We start from the raw sequence: 19,310 nt of genomic DNA, 5'->3' as shown, positions 1-19,310 counted from the left end.
CCTTTTTACGTGAAGATTGTCACTATTTCTAGTGTTGAACCTAGTCTGATTTTGATTAAATGTTATCACGTGGTAGCCAATGTTATTTAGTGATTTATACATGTATGTTAAGAGTTGCATTTTGTAAAGCCCACATATTGGCAAAGTAGTCTTAGATATGTTTTTGAATAATAATTCGGTACAATACCTTTGTGGAAGATTGTAAACAATCCGGAGAGCTTTGTTTTGGGACCGTTGCAAGGATTTAAAATCTGCGTTTTTTTTGCCAGCGTATATCATAGGCAAATAGTTATAATGGCTATGTATAAGGGCATTGTATAGTAATAGCTTGGTATCCTTGTCGAATTTATTCTTAAATTTATAAAGCAGGCCAATCGCTGGAGTTACTTTTGACTTCAAATATTGCATGTGTGAATTCCAAGAGAGGTTGCTCTGAAAGTGTATCCCTAAATATTTCAAACAAGTGTTCTCAATTACATTTCTCCCACAAATAGAAACGTTGAAATCATTACTTCCACTAGCATGGGGCCGAAAACGCACAATCCTAGTTTTCTCAGAGTTCAAAACCAATCCATTTATTCTTGCAAAGTCATGAATTGCGTTGGCATCATGTTCAATTTGAGCTTTCAAAATAACTTCATGACAATAAGGATAAAAAAGGCTCATATCATCAGCATACATTATCAATTTTCCATGCAATTTCATATTTGCTATGTCATTTAAATAAACTGTAAACAGCAAGGGACCTAGCACGCTGCCCTGAGGTACCCCATACTGAATATCTTCCATTCTACTACTGCATCCATCTATCTGAACAAACTGTTTCCTGTTTCGAAGATAACTCTCAATCAGTTTATGAGCATTTCCAACAATTCCATAAAACCGTAGTTTTCGAAGTAATATTTCATGATCTACCAAGTCAAATGCCTTTGACAGATCATAGAAAACTCCAGCTACTCCACCGTAACCATTATCTAAACCTTCACATATTGTATTGACCACATTGACTATTGCCTCCTGCGTACCACTGCCTTTTTTAAATCCAAACTGAAATCTATATAACAAATTATTATCCTCGAAGTATGCTGTCAGTTGCCTATGTAAAACCTTTTCCAATAATTTATCAAATAACGATAGCAAGGCAATTGGTCGAAAGCTGTCAATGCTACATAAGCCCTTGCCTTTCGGAATTGGTACAATTTTTGAAATCTTTAGAATATCTGGATACACAGACGTATTAATAATTGTATTAAAAACAGCAATTAATTTCGGTAAAACAACATCTTCACACACTTTCAACATCTTCGTATTTACATCATCATGACCAGGACTCTTATTTATTTGCAATTTCGAAACAAATTCCAAAACCTCTTCTTCGTACGTTGCACAGAAATGAAATGAGTATCGAACAGGGGTTAACGTGTCAAACATATTAAAGTTATCTCCAGGAAAATATCGAATTTTACTTTTTAGTACCTTTGGTATATTCACAAAAAAGTCATTAAACATTTCGCACATCTCATTATTTGTAACATAATCACCATTATCATTTTTCAACCGTATTTCTGAACTCTTTGCTCTACCTAGATGTTCATTTAAAAATTTCCAACATTTCTTTGGATTTGCCTGAAATTCTCTAAGTTTCGTTTGATAAAAAGAATTCATACAAATCTTAATTGCTTTCTTTATGACCTTGCTTATACTCTTGATTCTACTTTCAATACCCAAATCCTTGCTCTTTTTCCTTCTCTTCAGTAACAATTTCTTCTTCCATCTTATAAGAGATAATAAGTTTTCATTGACCCAAGGAGTTATTAAGTTCCCTGAAAATCCTATTCCCTCTTTTTCTATTGAAGAATTTTGTACACACTCAGAAAATGTCCTCAATAGCCGCGTCATGTCAGCGGTTGCATCACCGCAGAGTCGCATATTCCCGAATTCATTGAGAACAGATTGTCTCAACAAACTATAGTCACACTGGCGATACTTTCTATTAGAGATTTCATTTCTTTCCGCACTGGAAATAATTTTACATGATATCAAGTTATGGTCAGATAACTTACATTCAACTGAATCAACTACAATAGCATTCTGAAAGTTGCTGAAAATATTATCTATTGATTTTCCGCTATATGGACGTGTAATTAAAGAATGACAACTTTTATAGTCAAAATCATGAAGTAAATTTGAAAGATCTGATGACAATGAAGAATTTAAAAAATCTATATTCGAATCTCCCATAATGACACTTGGAGAAATGCCAATATCTTGCAAAATGTCCTCAAAACATCTGTAAAACGTTTCCAGATTACATTTCTGAGAACGATAAAAACTGGTTATTTTCAGAGGCTTTCCCTCTATTTTAAAATCATTTAAAAGGATGATTATTGCATCAAAAAAATGTTTGCTTTCACAATATTCAACAGTGCATTCAAAATTATCTCGAATAAAAATAGATGTGCCACCGTGTGCATCGTTTCTACAGCAATGTACTGCTATATAACCTGGAATATTATAAATCTGTTTCAAATTATCTTGAAACCACGTTTCCTGTACAGCAATAATATTCGGCAGAATCTCAAATTGTGAAATTAAAAGCTTAAATTCATTAAATTTGTTTATCGATGAAATGCTTCGAATGTTTATGGACATGATATTTAAAAACTTTCTGTTGAAATTTGCTAAATGACTGTTAAATGTTTCAAAATTCAAAAAATATTTATTGTTAAAAGACATAATTAATTAATTAAGGGATAAGTAACTCGAAAAAGAAAAACAGAATTTAATTTAATTTATAGTTACAGGTGAAATAAACTGCGATTGGGTTTCATCCTCAGATCCATCAGAATCGTGCAAAACAGGAACTGGTTTCTGCGAGACTCTTCTGCTGTATTGCCTGCTCGTTGTAGCATCTAGGAGTATAGTGTTAACGTCCTCTTCTGATCTAATTAACCTTGGCTTGGTAATTTCATTTTTCTTTGCAAAAATTCTTCCAGAATGTGAATAAACTCTTTCAAATCCAATTGATTTTAGTGATCTGGCGTAATTTAAAAGATGCATAGATTCTTTACTCAAGAAATCATTTACATAAATAGATTTTGTTTCCTCCTTCTTTTTCAATTGTGGTTTAACGGCCATAAATGTATCCTTCGCAGACTTTGATATAAATTTGACCACCAAACTAGTTTTCGGATTGGTTTGGGTTTTATTTCTCAAATAATAAGCATCATCAATTGATTCTTTTGGTATATCAGCGCCAACAGTTTTTGAAAATTCAATTACAGCTTGAGCAGCATTCTTTTCACTGTCGTAATTAATTCCGCTAATTATACAATCATTCTTTACACGTTGATCGTTTAAAAACTTCATTGAGTCTTTTAAATTTTTTACCTCCATTTTTAGATTTTGATTTTCTTTTTCAATGCGTTCAATCTTTTTTTTATTTTCAGATATTCCTTTTAGAACTTCATCAAATTTCGTTGACATAAAATTCATTGATTCCTGCAACTGGTCTAGTTTGTCGAGCTTTGCTTTTATGTGCTGCAGTTCTTCTTTAACTGTGCCAGCTGATGCATTACTGTCATCACATATACGGCAAATGTACTCTTCATCTTTGATTTTGAGTAAATGATCAAATTGACGTTTATCCAATTTTGCACAAACAACATGAAACATTCTCTCACACTTGTCACATTCAATGATATCTTCTTTGTCCTCTTTCACCTCCATTCTACATTGGCCACACAAAACTTTTTTATTTTTTATGCTGCGACGGCTTGAGCTGGGCATTTTCGATGCTTCTCACTTAGACTTTGGTTTGTTTTCGTTGGTACAAATGTTTGTTTGTATGTCTACTGCTTACAACCGTTGTTTTTAATTATTTTGTTTAGCTTCGTCACAGAGCTCACTTTTTTGATGTTTATTGAAACAGGGTTGCCAACATTTTGTTGTGCGCTCTAAATATTGGGTTGCCTAAAAAGTAATTGCGGATTTTTCATATAGTCGGCGTTGACAAATTTTTTCACAGCTTGTGACTCTGTAATTGCATTCTTTCTTCTGTCAGTTAGCAGCTTTTTTTGGGAATACTCGTTGTAAATTGCACTTGATAAATAGCTGATAATTCGGGGAAAAAATTCACAACTAACACTTTTTACACTTTTTCCTTCATTACGAAATACGTACAAAATTAGAATGTTGTATTAGGCTCTTCCATATCCTTTTTTCAATTTGGTCTAGATCGGTCCAGATTTGGATATAGCTGCCGTATAGACCGATCCTTCGATTTAGGGACTTATGCCCATAAAAGCCACATGTATTGTGCAATTTTGCTGAAATTTGGGATAATGAGTTGTGTTAGAACCCTCGACATCCTTGTTTAGTTTGGCCTAGATCGGTTCAGATTTGGATATAGCTGCCCTATAGACCGGTCTCTCGATTTAAGGTTTTGGGCCTATAAAAGGCGCATTTATTGTCCAATGTCACCGAAATTTGGGAGAGTTACTTTTGTTAGGCCCTTCGAAATTCCTCTTCAATTTGGCTCAGATCGGTTCAGATTCGGATATAGCTGCCATATAGACCGATCCGCCGATTTAGGGTCTTATGCCCATAAATGCCACATGTATTGTCCAATTTTGCTGAAATTGGGGACAGTGAGTTGTGTTAGGACCTTCAACATCCTTCTTCAGTTTGGCCCAGATCGGTTAAGATTTGGATATATTGTAGCTGTCATATAGAACGATCTCTCGATTTAAAGTCTTGGACCCATAAAAGGCGCATTTATTGTTCGATTTCGTCGACATTTGCGACAATGAGTTGTGTTAGACCCTTCGTCAGTCCTCTTAAATTGGGCCCAGATCGGTTCAGATTTTGATATAGCTGCCATATAAACCGATCTCTCGATTTAAAGTCTTGGCCCCAAAAAAGGTATATTCATAATCCGATTTCGCTGAAACTTGGGTCAGTGACTTATGTTAGGCTTTTCGACATCCGTATCGTATATGGCTCAGATCGATCTATATTTGGATATGGCTACCAAAAAGACCAATATTTGGTTCTACAAAATTGAACAATGCCTTGTACTAGGTCCAAATCGGATCATATTTCGTTAAAGCTGCTATGGGGGCATAAATTATTTTTCACCAGACTATGACGAAAGGTGGTTTATATATATGTACCCGAGGTTGTGGGTATCCAAAGTTCGGCCTGGCCGAACGTAACGGCTTTTTACTTGTTTTTTCAATTCGGGTGTATGAATATCTTGTTGTCTTGTTGTGCAGGTATAAATTTATTTATATATATAAAGAACGAAGCAAAATTGTGCCTACTAAAGCCTATAAAGGCCATATCAGATAAAATATATGTATGTGAGCTATATCTCAATCATCTGATATGATATTTCCTCAAAGTTAACAGCGTTCGTCTTTGGACCAAAAAAGAGACTTGCGCAAATTTCATGACAATTAGACAATATATGCGATCTGTACCTTGATCACAAAATACATGGACAAACAGACAGACGGACATAGCTCAATCGAATCAGGAAGTGATTCTAAACCGATCAGTATACTTATTAATGGTTCTAGCTCTTCCTCTTCTTAGTGTTGCAAACAAATGCATAAAGTTAAATTACCCTGTCGATCTCATGGCAGCCGGTTGTACGTACCGCATTGACCCAATGGAGTTCTTTATCTGCAATTGCTTCCGCCTCAGTGTATAAAACACTGCCCAAAAAGTAATTGCGGATTTTTTTAAAGAAAGTAAATGAATTTTTAATAAAACTTAGAATAAACTTTAATCAAATATACTTTTTTTACACTTTTTTTCTAAAGCAAGCTAAAAGTAAGAACTGATAACTGACAGAAGAAAGAATGCAATTACAGAATCACAAGCTGTGAAAAAATTTGTCAATGCCGACTATATGAAAAATCCGCAATTACTTTTTGGGCAACCCATACAACAACGACCTTGTACCACAGTGGAGGTGTAGGGTATAAATAGCCAGGCACCACTATGATTTTGATAGGGGTCTCTTTTGATCAACCAACCTCTCCAGACTGTTGTATACATCCAATTTTGTTATGTATATTACACATACCAAATGTTTGCCATTCATCGTACAAAAAAAATTAATATTCATAGCACCATTTTGACTTAGTATTGTATCAAATATGAATTAAAGTTAGTTGCGATTTTTCATAAATTTACAAGCACTTTTTCATATATAGTCATATCATATATCAATTAATATTATGTTATGCCCAGGCTGTAACTCATTGCCGAAATTAAAGTGCTGAATACTTTGGCATTTTGACTAAAAAAGAATGCATTAAATTTTCAACACTTTCCGTGTAAAAGAGGAAGAACAAAAAAAAAAAAACTATATAATAATTAAATACTAGAGCGCAAAGTGTGATAAATTGAAAAAGCGATAAATTTATTGTGGATGCGGATGCTGACGATGGCGGCATGCTCTAGAAGCTATAGTTGCAGTTGACACAGGAATATACTTTTGTCATATACGAGTACAATGAAAAGAATACACCGAATTGTTTGTTTGTTTGCTTGTTCACATATTTTTATGTGTGCGTGTGCACCCACACATACGGTTAATACACACACGCACATATGATTTACATAATATTTGTTGTTGTTACATGCAATGTATGCATGGATAGACGATGTATACGCAGTAGTGAATTTGCATTGCTGACAACATTTACAACAATGTTTTTTTTTTCATGTGTCCTTGTGCATATCGGCGAAAATTGCAGGTGCATTGGGTCAGAACGTGAAAAATTATTTGCAATAACTTTTGTTGAGATCAAGAATTATACAAATATAGCCTAAATATTTTTAAACATTCTATCTGGGAGGCAATGAGCACATGTACACATTCGCTTAGCTTTCATTCACCCAACAGAAGTCTTATTCATCGTGTCTACCGTGGTCATTATATCCTACCCTACTATTTTGGAACTTATAACTTCGTGCAGTTACAGATCGACACACAAACTTTTCTGATTTGGGTTACCATGTCCGTCTGTCAATGTTTATTTGGGTAGACAGTAGAGATCGCAATTTTTGTTGGCCGAAAGACGAAACTTATTTTAGTTGCAAATCGATAGCATTAATTACGCCGAAAAGATGAAAATGTTTCTCTCAAAAACCCATGTCCAAACTGAAACGTTAATAGACGTCATGGGAGTGAGAGTGGAGACAACGGAGGTCATGTTGAGGCTTTTGGTGAAAACGCATTTTCGACAGGTTACGACGAGACTCACGGAGACACCGGAATCTTGGAATAATGAGGTTGGTCGAAGAGGTATCAAAACGGAATTTATGGTCAAGGAAGCCTTAAGGAGCTTCAAACCATTTAAATAACCCAGGCCTGATGGAATATTTCCTGCGTTACTACAAAAAGAGACGCCTTATCTGGCCACTACTTTCACAGCGTGCCTAGGACTTGCATATACTCCGAAAGCCTGGCATATCTAAGCCCGCAAAGGCAAGTCATACAACATCAAAATGGAAGAATCCTTCAATGCCAAGACGTACACATTGGCGGTTTGCATCGGTATTGTTTTAATAAGTATTGGCGTTTAATAATGTGCGGGCCGCCACATTGATCCCATCCTTAGACCAGTACCCGGGTGGACCGGGTTCTTAGAGACTGGATAAACTATAAGCTATGAAACAATTGGATAAATTGTGGGTCCCATGACATAAATATAAGGGAAAAAGTGGCACAGGATATGCCACAGGGGGGCATTTTATCGCTACTCCTTTGGTGACCGCCATAAAAGACCATCATAAATGACCTATTACAGATAATGATTGAGGAGGGATTTGAACCCGTGTGCAACAAAGACGATAACCTTTGGAGGGGTAAGGGTCGGAACCAGCTATGCAGAACGGCCGACAGGGTGTTGCATATGGCATAAGACTGGGCTAGACCCAGAGGTCTCAACGTTAACCCAGAGAAAACTGAAATATGCCTGTTCACGAAGAAGATGAAGGTAGCCCAATTTAACGCACCACGTTTCCTCAATAAAAAGTTTTCGATATCTGACAAGGTGAAATACTTAGGACTGATATTGGATAGGTAATTTAATTGGAAGTGTCACATTCAGGTGCGTACTGAGAAGGCTTACAGATGTTGGGCACTATGTAAATGGGCTGTAGGTTCGAAATGGGGCCTGAATCCGAGAATAATCCATTAGCTCTACAGGAGCGTGATTAGACTAATGCTTACTTACGCCTCAGTAGTTTGGTGGACTGCTATGGAGAAAAAGTGCAATATAAGGACCATACAACAGGTTCAGAGAACATGTTGTCTTAGCATAGGCGGAGCGATGAGGACCGAACCCACTAGGGTACTGGAGACTATTGTAGATATCCGACCCATTGTTATACAGATTAAGTGTGAGGCAGCCACTGCTGCTATGACACTAAAGGCGATGGGATAATGGATTGAGGCAGGGGGCAGCTCATACTATCGCGGTATATTCGAGGCGACCATAGGAAACCTGGAAGGAAGGAAAGAGTTTCCGATCGGATACCTGAGACGACACTTGAGGTCGAGTGCGAGGCACTGCTGCCAGCGACATAGTTTTTGATTTACGGAACCCTAGTATTGCCATCTGTAAGACCATGTTATACGGATGGATCAAAGCTAAAGCATAGAGTGGGTCTGGGGGTCTACATTGACCATAACACTGTCCTGCAGGCGGAGATCCGGGTGATCACGGAATGTCTGAGGTGATGTGGTTTTCACGCAAGGACGTCAAGTGTGAACATCTCTACGAACGGTAAAATGGCCAAAAGGGCAATAACAACCAGGGGCGTAAGGTCACGAACAGTCTTGCAGTGTAAAAATGCGTTTAATGCCTACTCTGAGGATACCACAATCCGCATTGTTTGTGTGCCTGTCCATAAAGGAGTATGGGGGAGTGAAAGAACAGACGTTTTGTCAGTGAAGGCCAGAGAACTGGCGTCAATAAACTTGGTTAACCCGAAGCCTTTCGGGTCGACGCAGTCTGATTTAAAGGTATGGGCGACCAACATAATGTAACACTCTAGGATGGCCCGGTTCATGAGGAGAGAAGGCTATTACTGAAAGGAATTAAGAAGGAGGTCAGTATAGCTATTTGTATCATAACCGAACACGTAGAACTACAAGTTCATTTATGCAAAATCGGTGTGCGATGTGATGTGATGTCCGTTGGGCTAAACATATATTTGAAGTGTCGAAAGAAGCATTTAAGTGTTTAGGATTCCCTAAACGGTGTAAGAATTACAATACTTCACTCCGTCTGATCTTCTTAACATCTACACCACTTTCATAAGGCCGAAAATGGAGCACAACTCACATGTATGGGCTGGAGCTTCAAAATCATCCCTGGAGCTAATGGACCGTGTACAGAGGCGAGCGATGGCGTTGATTGTGGACGGTGGGGTGTCCAATTCTATTGCCCCCCTTCATCATCTTCGCAATGTGGGTTGTTTGGCGCTGATCTATCGGCACTTTCATGGTGTGTGGTCGTCTGATATTCGTTTTCTTATTCCTGATGTAAGAATGTATGCCAGGGATACTGTACATTCCAGGAACTCACACCCATTTGCAATTGATTGGCCAGCGGATCGTACAATGCATTATAGAGAGAATTTTTATTTCGCCCGAACTGCTCGTATGTGGAATCGACTTCCGGCTAATGTTTTTCCCACCCACTTTGACATCCAAAGATTTAAGACAAATTTCAATAAGCACTACATCCTTTTCACCACCCTACAATTCCTAATTAGCTCTCGCCAACGCAATGCACTGCATTCATAGGGGACTTCCCCTGCGTGATAGCTGATAGAAAAAAAATGTGTAGGGCATGTGGGGAAGATGATAAGACTCTGGAACATTTCCCACCATTTGCGGCTAACAGACACCAGTTCTTAGGTGGGAACACAATACCAGACATGAACCAACTTGGAGGAGTGGTATGGAACACAATTAAGGACATTATAAGTAGCACGGAATTCCTAACTTAAAATTTTCTTCTCCGAGGTAACTTTTGAGTTTTTGGAGTGCACAATAAGGTGATTACTGGCTTAAGTGCATGTCCATAGTGGCATGGGGCGGATTAATATCCGTACCCTCTTTTCAAACCTAACCTAACCTAATCGGTACAGATTAGGATATAGCTACCATATATTGTATGTTCTTCCGAATTACACAACTATTTCAACATTGAAGTCCTTTGTCAACAAATTCACCTCAACAAATAAGCATAGCTCTATCATTGTCATACTATCGACTCAACCTAACGTTGATAACTCAGTTTGTGAAGTAAAACACAATATTGGCTCCATGGACAAGGAAAACAAAAAAAAAAGTAATGAAGCTTTTAAATTACTTCGTAATGGCTAAAAACGTAATTATTGACATATATTTAATTATATTTCATTTAAACGTTTTATCGCTTTCAATGCTTTAAAACTGTTAACTGTGACATGGTTGGAGACGACAACGAAATTGCTGCCGTTTATAGTTAAAGGACAGCAGATGAATGAATTTAATTTAAGGCATTAATAATGTTAAACCCTACTCATTAGAGCCGTTGCAATTTGGCATATGCCAGATGGGGAAAAAATTATGCATACAGGATAGTACAAACTGTGGGACTTTTATGATGTGAAAGGTGCTGTTGTAATTGCTTCACGAAAATATATGTGAAATTAAATAATTGAACCGAATTTAGTACGGGCATAAGGGAAGTCCAATGCAGTAATTTTTGTTATTATTAATCAGCTAAATCCATCAGGAACATAGGCTATGTATGTATAATCTGTTGGCTGACTGTCAGCTGTTTGGCATTTGAGCTCGTTGAATGATTACCGGGTTTCGCTAAAAATTGTTCATCTTCATGGTGTTCTTGGTCTTCCTCGTCTCCACGAAACCTGTGAGTTGCATTCAAGTGTTGCATGACATATCTCGCTGTATTGCTTTCGTAGTGTGTGCCCAAGCCAACTATATATTCTTCTTTTTTTTGGGAGTTGATGTTGTCCTCGTCGGCTATATTAAGATGGTGATAACACTGGGAGATAACTCTTCATTGGAGATAACTCTGGGCCACCATATCTTTAGAATGTTTCGCAACCATCTGTTGGTGAAGATCTGAAGTTTGAGTTTACGGCTAGATTTAGGAGACATGTTTCTGAGCCGTTGAAAAGAATGCTTTTCAAGCAAGTTTTGTATATGTGAATTTTGAAGTCGACCACCATTTTGTTTGTTGATAAATACTGTAGTTCAACAAGTCATCGTTCAACAATATCCTTTATGAAATGATTTTGTAATGAATATGTTTTTTTCTTGAATGATGTGCTCCAAACTTAGCCATTTTTTGTGCACTTTGAGAATCTGTGTATATTGTGATTGGCACTTCTTTTAAAAATCCTAGTTCTTCAAGGATATTTGCTTAAGGTGCATATCACAAGCGTTGACTCGGTTTGTTAAATGAATTTCTTTCAATACATGTGGTACCCAATTATCAAGCTTTTTCACCAGTCCAAGACCTTTTATGTGATAACGAACGGTTGATTTTGGTATATTTAACTTCTATCCTATCTCACGCTCAGTTACATGACGATCCAATTCGATTAATGCTTTGATTTGGTCATCATCAACTTCATTTGGCCGACCTGAACGTGGCTCATCTTTAAGTGAAAAATCTCCAGAACGGAATTTGTGAAACCAATTTTGACACTGTCTTCCTTTAAAGGCTTTATCACCATACACATCTCGTAACTTTTTAGCAACCTGCTCCGCGTTTTTTCCTTTACGGAAATCGGAATCGGTCTATAGCCTGATACAGTTCCCATATAAATCGATCTCTCTATTTTAACTCTTGAGCCCCAAAGGGCGCAATTCTTATTCGAATTGGCTGACATTTTACACAGGTCTCCAACATATAATTTAATTGTAGTCCGAACCGGACCATATCTTGATATCGCCCTGATAGCAGAGCATTGACGACAATGTCAACAGGATTACGACTGCACTAGTGGGGTCTTTCAAAAATTTGTGCCCTCTTTGAGAAAGGAAATCAGCCCAAGAAAAAACCTGGATGACCGGGGAGATTCGCAATATTGGGAAAGAGGTCCGCAGACTTTTTAATAGAGCATGTCGTAAAAAAGCGTAAGATTATTGGGATGTGTATTACACACGGCTCAAGGAATAAAACAAGATTACCGGAGCGGCAAAACGTGCCTCCTGGAAGCTTTTCTGCGAACAGGTCGATAGCATTAATAACACCGCCAAGATAAAAAAGTTTCTCTCAAAAACCCATGTCCCAACTGAAATTTTAGTAAACGACATGGGAGTGAGAGCAGAGACTACGAAGGACATGTTGAGGCTTTTGATAAAAACACATTTTTCACATGTTACGACGTGACTAACGGAGATACCGGAATCTTGGAATAATCACATAATTTATGGTAAAAGAAGCCTTGAGGAGCTTCACACCATTTAAGTCACCCAGACTTGATGGAATATTTCTGGCCTTACTATGCAGATATTAATCCGTCCCTAATGGAATATTTCTGGCGTTACTACAATATTGTCGTAGCGTGCCTACAAATATACTCCGAAAGTCTGGCAAGAGGCAAGGGTGGTATTTATACTCAAACCCGGCATGGCAAGTTATGCGACATTAAAGGCCTACAGACCTATAAACCTCACATGGTTTTTACTCAAAACCATGGAACGTATAGTGGATTCCATGATAAAGAGTAGGACATTTAGCGAACAGCTCGAATACAAACAGCTTGCCTATGCCAAGGAACTGACCTTTCCTTTCCTTCCTGCCCTGGACGGGGTTGTGCATAAAATAGAAAAGGTTTATAGGTCTGTAGGCCTTTAATGTCGCATAACTTGGCTGTTTGCTTTGACATCGAGGGGGCGTTTAACAATGTTCAGACCGACACATTGATCCAATCCTTAGACCAGTAACGGGTGTACCGGATCCTCAGAGACTGGATAAACCATATGCTAAGGAACAGGTGGATAAATTGTGGGTCCCATGACATAAATATAAGGGAGAATATTTTAACGAAGCACGCTATAGGAGGCATTTTATCGCCACTCCTATGGGTGACCACCATAAATGACCTATTACGGAAGCTGACTGAGGAGGGATTTGAACCCGTCTGCTACGCAGACAATGTTACAAAACCTTTAAGGGATTAGGCTCCGAACGAGCTATGCAGAAGCACCGAAAGGGTCTTGCATATGACTGGCCTAGACCCAGGGTCTCAATGTTAACCCAGAGAAGATTCAAATATGCCTGTTCACGAGGACGACGAAGGTGGGCCAAATTAACTCGAGACCATTTTAAATATCCGACCGATTGACATTGTGAGGCAGCCACTGCGGCTATGATACTTAAGGCGATGAGAGAATGAATTGAGGATGTTAGCAGCTCATACCATCGCGGTATAATCGAGCTCACGATAGGAAACCTGGAAGGAGAGGAATAAGTTTCCGATCGGACACCTGCGATCAACCTTGAGGTCGAGTGCGAGGCACTGCTGCCAGCGGCACAGTGTTGGATTGACCGAATCCAAGTATTCCCATCTGGAAGATCTTGCTACACGGATGGATTAAAGCTAGAGGACAGAGTGGGCCTGGCGATCAACATTGAGAACCTAGGGACTGAGATCTGTTTTAGGCTAACTGACCATAATATGGTCCAGGCGATCTAGGAATGCGTGAAGTGGTGTGGTGCTAACGCGAGGACGTCGAGTGTGAACATCTTTATGGACAGTAAAATTGCCATAAGGGAAATAACAACCAGGACGGGAATATCACGAACAGTCTTGCAGTGTAAGAAGGAGATTAACACCTTCTCTGAGCATGGCAAAATCCGCATCGTTTGGTTGCCGGGCCATAACGAAATAAGGGAAAATGAAAGGACAGACAATTTAGCGGTGAAGGCCAGAGGACTGGCGTCAACAAACTTTGTTAACCCGAACCCTTTCGGATCGACGCAGTCCGAGTTAAGGGAGTGGGCGACGAATGCGCATGCAACATTGTGGAACATCGAAACGGTCGGTAGAACGGCGAAAATCTTTAAATGAGATCCAGATCGTGAGAAGACGAGGCTATATCTGAAAGGAAGCAAGAAGGAGGTCAGTATAGCTATTGGTATCATAACGGAACACATAGGACTTCGAGCTAACTAATGTAATATCGGTGCGGCAAGTTATAGCATGCGTAGGCCATGCAGGGCTTTCGAGTCTAACAGATACCGGCACTTAGGTGGAGACAGAATACCAGACATGAACCACTTAGGGCATGCTATGGAAAACAATTAAAATTTTTTTAAGTAGCACGGAATACCTATAGTCCGATTCGGACCATAAATTAATGCTGAATATTGTAGAAGTCATTGTGTTATATTTCAGTTCATTCGGATAAGAATTGCGCCTTGTAGGCGCAGCAAAATAGGGAGATCGGTTTATATGGGAGTTGTATGAAGCTATTAATCGATTCAGACCATATTAGACACGTAAGTTGAAGGTCAATCCAGAAGCCGTTGTACACAATTTTTTCAAATCGGATGAGAAGTCAAGATCCCAAATGGGTTTATATGGCAGCTATATCAGGTTAAGTACGGATTTGCGCCATACTTAGTACAATTATTGAAAGTCATAACAAAACACCTCATGAAAATTTCAGCCAAATCGGATGAGAATTGCACGCAAGATCCAAGATCGATTTATATGACAGCTATACCAGATTATGAATCTATTTGAACCATACTGGATACAGTTGTTGAAAGTGATACCACAACACTACGTACAAAGTTTCAGTCAAATCGGACGAGAATTGCGCCCTCTAGAGGCCCAAGAAGTCAAGACCCATGATCGGTTTATATAGCAGCTATATCTAAACATGGACTGATTTGAACCATACTTGGCACAGTTGTTGGATACCATAGCAAAATACTTCGTATAATTTCATTCTAATCGGATAAGAATTGCGCCCTCTAGAGGCAGCTATATCAAAACATGGACCGATTTTTATACCCACCACCGAAGGATTGGGGTATATTCATTTTGTCATTCCGTGTGCAACATATCGAAATATCTATCCATTTCCGACCCTATAAAGTATAAATATTCTTGATCAGCGTAAAAATCTAAGACGATCTAGACATGTCCGTCCGTCTGTCCGACTGTCTGTTGAAATCACGCTTAAGTCTTCACAAATAGAGATATTGAGCTGAAACTTTGCACAGATTCTTTTTTTGTCCATAAGAAGGTTAAGTTCGAAGATGGGCTATATCGAACTATATCTTGATATAGCCCCCATACAGACCGATCCGCCGATTTAGGGTCTTAGGCCCATAAAAGTATTTATCATTCGATTTTGATGAAATTTGGGACAGTGAGTTGTGTTAGGCCCTTCGGCATTCAACGTCAATTTGACATAGATCGGTCCAGATTTGGATATAGCTGCCAAATAAACCGATCCTCCGATTAGGGTCTTAGGCCCATAAAAGCCACATTTATTATCCGATTTTGCTGTTTTTGGCCCTTCGAGATCTTCTTTCAATTTGGCCCTGATCGATTCAGATTTGGATATAGCTGCCATATAGACCGATTTTTCGATTTAAGGTTTTGGGCCCATAAATGGCGCATTTATTGTCCGATGTCACCTAAATTTGGTACAGTGAGTTAAGTTAAGCCCTTTGACATACTTCTGGAATATCACATAGATCGGTTTAGATTTGGATATAGCTGCCATATAGACCGATATCTCGGTTTTAGGTTTTGGGGCCATAAAAGGCGCATTTATTGCCCGATGTCGCTGAAATTTGAGACAGTGAATTTAGTTACGCTCTTCGACGACCTTCTTCTATTTCGCCCAAATCGGTCAAGATTTGAATATAGCTGCCATATAGACCGATATCTCGATTCAAAGTCTTGGCTCCATAAAAGGCGCATTTATAATATCGATTTCACTGAAATGTGAAACAGTGACTTATGTTAGGCTTTCGACATCAGGGTCGTAAGTTCAGATCGGTTTATTTTTAGATATAGCTAATGTACTTATTAGTATTTGGTCCAAATCGGAACATATTTCGATATAACTTATATGGGCATTAAGGTATGAAATTTTCACTGAATTTTGATGAAAGGTGGTTTACATATATTTTCAAGGTGGTGGGTATCCAAAGATCGGCCCGGCCGAACTTAACGCCTGTTTACTTGGTATATTGTTCACATCTGATTTAGAATCACTCCTCATCACCTCCTTTTGGGGATTATAAATAAAATTCGCAAAGTTATAATACCTTGTACCACAGAAGTTGTGTAGGGTATAAAAAAATTCCAATGCGTATATTGTGCTACCATGTCATCCACTTTGGTACTCACCCAACAAACGTTGACATGTACTCGAATTGGGTATACTTGTCGCTTCAGTGTCGACAGCTTGAATGAATGTTAAACAAAATCATTAAATTTGTAACCCATATAAAGATTTTATAGCATGTTACATGCCATTTTTATTACATTCTCCGAATGGTTGCAGAAAGGCTTTTTTTCAACAAAACAAACCCCTTTACTTCATCATATTGCGTTTTTTAAGTAATCCGCTTTAACTTTGTAAAATTAAAGTTGGAGTAAGAGGCACGCAGTTTTAACATGTATGCATTTTTTCCAATAATATGAGAGAATTAAATTTAACAAGAGAGTAACATTATTATAAGGGAATTCATTAAAAAATTAAGCAAATTTTTTATTACAAATAAATAAAAGAGCGTTTAGTTCGGCCGGGCTGAATCTTATATACCTTCCACGATTGATCTTGTGTGGCAAGTTCTTTAAAAACTTTTTCAAAAAAAAGAGCTATATTAAGTTAAAGAACGATATAAACCATACTTGTCATAGATGTTAGAAGTCTTAGAAAAATACCCCACGCAAATTGTCTGGAAAATCGAGCAATAATTGCGCCCTCCAGAGGCTCAGGGAGGTCGGTTTATATGACAGATATATCACCTTATGAACCGATTTGCTTTGGTAAACGACTGTAAGAGCGACAAAGCCTTAAAAACCTTCAAAATTCAGGTACTCAAGGTTTGCATTTAAGGCCTTAAGACAGATATATACAAATATAGACCGATCTGAACCACATTGAACTAGAATATTGAAGAGGCGACTTATAAACGTGCTTTTATTGTCCTAAAAAAATTAAATCGGGAGATCAGTATATATGGCAGGAATATCCAAATGTGGACCGGTCCAGATATGTTGAGGAGGCTAATACAACCTGCTTTTCAAAATTTCTGTGAAATCGGACAATAAATGAGCCTATTAGGGTGCCAAAACTAGAAATCGAGAAGTCGGTCTAAACGACAGCTATATCCAAATCTGAACCGATCTAAGCGAAATTGAACAAGAATGTCGAGAGACGTTGCATAACTGCCAATGCAAATTTTGGCCATGAACATTCCACTAAGGAACAGGGGCAAACTTCTCACATATCAATCAGTGCAGTCCGATTCAAGTTTAAGCTCAATGATAAGGGGCCTCCTTTTTGAAGCTGAGTCCAAACGGCGTGCCGCAGTGCGACATCTCTTTGGAGAGAAGTTTTACATGGCATAGTACCTCATAAATGTTGCCAGCATTAGGAGGGGAAAACCACCGCTGAGAGATTTTTTGATGGTCTCGCGAGGATTCGAACCCAGACGTTCAGCGTCAGAGGCGGACATACTAACCACTGCGCTACGGTGGCCTTCAATGGTCTATATGACAGCTATATCTACATGTGAACCAATCTGGGCCGTACTGAACAAGGTTGTCGAAGGGCTAACATAACTTACTGTACCAAATTTCAGCGAAATCGGATAATAAATGTGGCCTTTTATCTAAATCTGAACCGATCTGGGCCATACCGAACAAGGATGCCGATACTGTAGCAAATTTCCGCGAAATCGAACAATAAATGTGACCTTAATAGGCCTTAGGCCATAAATCGAGAGATCGGTCTATATGCCAGCTAAATCTAAATGTGGACTGATCTAGGCCGTACTAACAAGTTTGTCGAAGGGCTAACATAACTCACTGTAACAAATTTCAGCGACATCGAACAATAAATGCGCCTTTTGTGGGCCAAAGACCTCAAATCGAGAAATCGGTCTATTTGTAAGTCATATCCGATATCTGAACCGATCTGGGTCAAATTGAAGAATAAAGTTGAAGCATTTAACATAACTCACTGTCCCAAATTTCGACGAAATGGGATTATAAATGCGCCTTTTATGGGCCCAAGACCTTAAATCGAGCGATCTTTCTATATGGCAGCTATATCCAAATCTGGACCGATCCGGGCCAAATTGCAAAAAGATGTTGAGCGGCCTAACACAACCCTCTTTCCCAAATTTCGGCGACATCGGACAAAAAGTGCGCATTTTATGTGCCTAAAACCTTGAATCGAGAGATCGGTCTATATGGCAGCTGTATCCAATTCTGGACCGATCTAGACCAAATTGAAGAAGAAAGTTGGGAAGGCATAACACAACTCACTGTCATAAATTTCGACAAAATAAGATTATAAATGCGCCTTTTATGGGCCCAGGACCTTAAATCGAGAGATCGGTCTATATGACAACTATATCCAAATCTTGATCGATCTCGTCCGAATTAAAGAAGGTTGTCGAGGGGCCTAACACAACTCAGTGTCTCAAATTTTGTCAAAACCAGACAATAAACGAGCCTTTTATGGACCAGGATCTTAAATCGGGAGATCGGTCTATATGGTAGCTATATCCAAATCTGGACTGGTCGGGATCAAATTAAAAAGATGTCGAGTGGCAATATACAACACACTGTCCCACTTTTCAGCAAAATCAGATAATAAATGTGGTTTTTTTGGACCTAAGACCTTATATAAGGTTAAGTTAGGTTAGGTTGAAAAGAGAGTGCAGATATTAATCCGCCCCAAGCCATTAATCAGCTTGTTGTGCGCTCTTAGAACTATAATGTAACCTCTAAAAAGAACATTTTAGGTTCGAAATTCCGTGCTACTTACAAAATCCTTAATTGTTTTCAATACCACTCCCCTAAGTTGGTTCATGTCCGGTATTGTGTCTCCACCTAAGTGCCGGTATCTGTTAGACGCGAAAGCCGGGCAATGACAAAGGGAATGCACCAACGTCTCATCATCTTCCCCGCATGCCCTACACATGCTATCACTTGCCGCACCGATTTTATATAAGTGAGCTCGTAGTCCTATGCGTCCCGTTATGATACCTCCT

This window comes from Stomoxys calcitrans, chromosome 3 (assembly GCF_963082655.1).
Source record: "Stomoxys calcitrans chromosome 3, idStoCalc2.1, whole genome shotgun sequence".
Taxonomy (NCBI): domain Eukaryota; kingdom Metazoa; phylum Arthropoda; class Insecta; order Diptera; family Muscidae; genus Stomoxys; species Stomoxys calcitrans.
Note: the sequence above shows the minus strand (reverse complement) of the source record.